The following is a 6,257-nucleotide window of genomic DNA, read 5'->3' on the forward strand; positions in this document are numbered from 1 at the left end:
ATATATATATATATTATATATATATTTTTTTTCTTTTTTGCTTTGTCGCTGTCTCCCGCGTTTGCGAGGTAGCGCAAGGAAACAGACGAAAGAAATGGCCCAACCCACCCCCATACACATGCCTTGATTCAATACACTGACAGCACGTCAACCCCGGTATACCACATCGCTCCAATTCACTCTATTCTTTGCCCTCCTTTCACCCTCCTGCATGTTCAGGCCCCGATCACACAAAATCTTTTTCAATCCATCTTTCCACCTCCAATTTGGTCTCCCTCTTCTACTCGTTCCCTCCACCTCCGACACATATATCCTCTTGGTCAATCTTTCCTCACTCATTCTCTCCATGTGACCAAACCATTTCAAAAAACCCTCTTCTGCTCTTTCAACCACGCTCTTTTTATTTCCACACATCTCTCTTACCCTTACGTTACTTACTCGATCAAACCACCTCACACCACACATTGTCCTCAAACATCTCATTTCCAGCACATCCATCCTCCTGCGCACAACTCTATCCATAGTCCACGCCTCGCAACCATACAACATTGTTGGAATCACTATTCCTTCAAACATACCCATTTTTGCTTTCCGAGATAATGTTCTCGACTTCCACACATTCTTCAAGGCTCCCAGAATTTTCGCCCCCTCCCCCACCCTATGATCCACTTCCGCTTCCATGGTTCCATCCGTTGCCAGATCCACTCCCAGATATCTAAAACACTTCACTTCCTCCAGTTTTTCTCCATTCAAACTCACCTCCCAATTGAATTGACCCTCCACCCTACTGTACCTAATAACCTTGCTCTTATTCACATTTACTCTTAACTTTCTTCTTTCACACACTTTACCAAACTCAGTCACCAGCTTCTGCAGTTTCTCACATGAATCAGCCACCAGCGCTGTATCATCAGCGAACAACAACTGACTCACTTCCCAAGCTCTCTCATCCCCAACAGACTTCATACTTGCCCCTCTTTCCAAAACTCTTGCATTCACCTCCCTAACAACCCCATCCATGAATAAATTAAACAACCATGGAGACATCACACACCCCTGCCGCAAACCTACATTCACTGAGAACCAATCACTTTCCTCTCTTCCTACACGTACACATGCCTTACATCCTCGATAAAAACTTTTCACTGCTTCTAACAACTTGCCTCCCACACCATATATTCTTAATACTTTCCACAGAGCATCTCTATCAACTCTATCATATGCCTTCTCCAGATCCATAAATGCTACATACAAATCCATTTGCTTTTCTAAGTATTTCTCACATACATTCTTCAAAGCAAACACCTGATCCACACATCCTCTACCACTTCTGAAACAACACTGCTCTTCCCCAATCTGATGCTCTGTACATGCCTTCACCCTCTCAATCAATACCCTCCCATATAATTTGCCAGGAATACTCAACAAACTTATACCTCTGTAATTTGAGCACTCACTCTTATCCCCTTTGCCTTTGTACAATGGCACTATGCACGCATTCCGCCAATCCTCAGGCACCTCACTATGAGTCATACATACATTAAATAACCTTACCAACCAGTCAACAATACAGTCACCTCCTTTTTTAATAAATTCCACTGCAATATATATATATTATATATATATATATATATATATATATATATATATATATATATATATATATATATATATATATATATATATATATCTATATATATATATATATATATATATATATATATATATATATATATATATATTATATATATATATATATATATATATATATATATATATATATATATATATATATATAGATAGAGAGATAGCGCAAGGAAACGGACGAAAGAATGGCCCAACCCACCCACATACACATGTATACACATACATGTGCACACACGCACATATATATATATATATATATATATATAATATATATATATATATATATATATATATATAATATATATATATATATATAATATATATATATATATATATATATATATATATATGGGGAAGAGCAGTGTGGTTTCAGAAGTGGTAGAGGATGTGTGGATCAGGTGTTTGCTTTGAAGAATGTATGTGAGAAATACTTAGAAAAGCAAATGGATTTGTATGTAGCATTTATGGATCTGGAGAAGGCATATGATAGAGTTGATAGAGATGCTCTGGGGAAGGTATTAAGAATATATGGTGTGGGAGGCAAGTTGTTAGAAGCAGTGAAGAGTTTTTATCGAGGATGTAAGGCATGTGTACGTGTAGGAAGAGAGGAAAGTGATTGGTTCTCAGTAAATGTAGGTTTGCGGCAGGGGTGTGTGATGTCTCCATGGTTGTTTAATTTGTTTATGGATGGGGTTGTTAGGGAGGTAAATGCAAGAGATTTGGAAAGAGGGGCAATTATGAAGTCTGTTGGGGATGAGAGAGCTTGGGAAGTGAGTCAGTTGTTGTTCGCTGATGATACAGCGCTGGTGGCTGATTCATGTGAGAAAGTGCAGAAGCTGGTGACTGAGTTTGGTAAAGTGTGTGGAAGAAGAAAGTTAGGAGTAAATGTGAATAAGAGCAAGGTTATTAGGTACAGTAGGGTTGAGGGTCAAGTCAATTGGGAGGTGAGTTTGAATGGAGAAAAACTGGAGGAAGTGAAGTGTTTTAGATATCTGGGAGTGGATCTGGCAGCGGATGGAACCATGGAAGCGGAAGTGGATCATAGGGTGGGGGAGGGGGCGAAAATTCTGGGGGCCTTGAAGAATGTGTGGAAGTCGAGAACATTATCTCGGAAAGCAAAAATGGGTATGTTTGAAGGAATAGTGGTTCCAACAATGTTGTATGGTTGCGAGGCGTGGGCTATGGATACAGTTGTGCGCAGGAGGATGGATGTGCTGGAAATGAGATGTTTGAGGACAATGTGTGGTGTGAGGTGGTTTGATCGAGTGAGTAACGTAAGGGTAAGAGAGATGTGTGGAAATAAAAAGAGCGTGGTTGAGAGAGCAGAGAAGGGTGTTTTGAGGTGGTTTGGGCACATGGAGAGAATGAGTGAGGAAAGATTGACCAAGAGGATATATGTGTCGGAGGTGGAGGGAACGAGGAGAAGAGGGAGACCAAATTGGAGGTGGAAAGATGGAGTGAAAAAGATTTTGTGTGATCGAGGCCTGAACATGCAGGATGGTGAATGGAGGGCAAGGAATAGAGTGAATTGGAGCGATGTGGTATACCGGGGTTGACGTGCTGTCAGTGGATTGAATCAAGGCATGTGAAGCGTCTGGGGTAAACCATGGAAAGCTGTGTAGGTATGTATATTTGCGTGTGTGGACGTATGTATATACATTTGTATGGGGGGGGTTGGGCTATTTCTTTCGTCTGTTTCCTTGCGCTACCTCGCAAACGCGGGAGACAGCGACAAAGTATAATAAATAAAATAAAATAAAATATATATATATATATATACATATACCGCACATAAAATGACAACCCCCTACCCCGCATTTGCGCGAGGTAGCGCTAGGAAAAGACAACAAAGGCCACATTCGTTCACACTTAGTCTCTAGCTGTCGTGTACAATGCACCGAAACCACAGCTCCCTTTCCACATCCAGGCACCACAAAAATTTCCATGGTTTACCCAAGACGATTCACATGCCCTGGTTCAACCATTGACAGCACGTCGACCCCGGTGTACCATATCGTTCCAATTCTCTCTATTCCTTGTACGCCTTTCAACCTCCTGCACATTCAGGCCCCGATCACTCAAAGTCTTTCCACCTTTCCACTTCCAATTTGGTCTCCCACTTCTCCTTCCCTCCACCTCTGACACATATATTCTCTTGGTCAATCTTTCCTCACTCATTCTCTCCATGCGACCAAACCGTTTCAAAACACCTTGTTCTGCTCTCTCAACTACATTCTTTTTATTACCACGCATCTCTCTTACCCTTTCATTACCTACTCGATCAAACCACCTCACACCACATATTGTCCTCCAAAATCTCATTTCCAGTACATCCACCCTCCTCCGCATAACTCTATCCATAGCCCACGACTCGCAACGATATATTATTGTTGGAACCACTATTCCTTCAAACATACCCATTTTTGCTTTCCGTGATAACGCTCTCGCCTTCCACACATTTTTCAACGCTCCCAGAACTTTCGCACTCTCCCCACTCTATGACACTTCCACTTCCATGGTTCCATCCGCTGCCAAATCCACTCCCAGATATCTAAAACACTCATTTCCTCCAGTTTTTTCTCCATCCAAACTTACCTACCAGTTGACTCATCCATCAACCCTATTATACCTAATATCCTTGCTCTTACTGGACGATTTTTCCAGGGAAATAATGCAAATGACTGGGAGATGTAAAAAAGAAAGCGGCCGGAGGTCAAGAGAAATGTGGAAGAGGTCAAAAAGAGTGCAAATGAGAAATGGGGTGAGAGAGAATCATTAAATTCTAGGGAGAATAAATAGTTATTTTGAAAGGAGGTAAATAAAGTCCGTAAGACAAGGGAACAAATGGGAACATCAGTGAAGGGGGCTAATAGGGAGATGATAACAAGTAGTGGTCATGTGAGAAGGAGTTGGAGTGAGCATTTTGAAGGTTTGTTGAGTGTGTTTGATGATAGAGAGGCAGATATAAGGTGTTTTGGTCGAGATGGTGTTCAAAGTGAGAGGGTTGGGGAGAATGATTTGGTAGACAGAGAAGAGGTAGTAAAAGCTTTGCAGAAGATGAAAACCGGCAAGGCAGCGGGTTTGGATGGTATTGCAGTGGAATTATTTAAGAAAGGGGGTGACTGCGTTGTTGACTGGTTGGTATGGTTATTTAATGCATGTATGACTCATGGTGAGGTGCCTGAGGATTGGTGGAATGATTGCATAGTGCCATTGTACAGAGGCAAAGGGGTTAACGGTGAGTGCTCATATTACAAAGGTATAAGTATATTTAGCATTCCTTGGGAGTCATAGGGAGGGTATTGATTCGGAGGGTGAGAGCATATACAGCGCATCAGATTAGGGAAGAGCAGTTTGTTTTTTTTTTTTTTTTTTTTTTTTTAATTTTCCAAAACAAGGAACAGAGAAGAGGTCCAGGTGAGGATATTCCCTCAAAGGCCCAGTCCTCTGTTCTTAACGCTACCTCGCTATCGCGGGAAATAGCGAATAGTATGAAAAAAAAAAAAAAAAAAAAAAAAAAAAATATATATATATATATATATATATATAAATATATATATATATATATATATAATATATATATATATATAAAATATATATATATATATATATTCATTTTATTTATTTTTATTTTGCTTTGTCGCCGTCTCCCACGTTAGCGAGGTAGCGCAAGGAAACAGACGAAATAATGGCCCATCCCGCCCACATACACATGTATATACATACACGTCCACACACGCAAATATACATACCTATACATCTCAATGTACACATATATATACACACACAGATATATTCATATATGCATATGTACATAATTCATACTGTCTGCCTTTATTTGTTCCCATCGCCACCTCGCCACACATGAAATAACAACCCCCCCCCCTCATGTGTGCGAGGTAGCGCTAGGAAAGACAACAAAGGCCCCATTCGTTCACACTCAGTCTCTAGCTGTTATGTAATAATGCACCGAAACAACAGCTTCCTTTCCACATCCAGGCCTCACACACTTTCCATGGTTTACCCCAGACGCTTCACATGCCCTGGTTCAATCCATTGACAGCACGTCGACCCCGGTATACCATATCGTTCCAATTCACTCTATTCCTTGCACGCTTTTCACACTCCTGCACATTCAGGCCACGATCACTCAAAATTTTTCCACCTCCAATTTGGTCTCCCACTTCTCCTCATTCCCTCCACCTCTGACACATATATCCTCTTGGTCAATCTTTCCTCACTCATTCTCTCCATGTAACCAAACCATTTCAAAACACCCTCTTCTGCTCTCTCAACCACACTCTTTTTATTTCCACACATCCCTCTTACCCTTACATTACTTACTCGATCAAACCAACTCACACCACATATTGTCCTCAAACATCTCATTTCCAGCACATCCATCCTCTTCCGCACAACTCTATCCATAGCCCACGCCTCGCAACCATACAACATTGTTGGAACCACTATTCCTTCAAACATATCCATTTTTGCTTTCCGAGATAATGTTCTCGACTTCCAAACATTCTTCAAGTCTCCCAGAATTTTCGCCCCCTCCCCCACCCTATGATTCACTTCCGCTTCTATGGTTCCATCCGCTGCCAGATCCA

This window comes from Panulirus ornatus, chromosome 16 (genome assembly GCF_036320965.1).
Source record: "Panulirus ornatus isolate Po-2019 chromosome 16, ASM3632096v1, whole genome shotgun sequence".
Classification (NCBI taxonomy): Eukaryota; Metazoa; Arthropoda; class Malacostraca; order Decapoda; family Palinuridae; genus Panulirus; species Panulirus ornatus.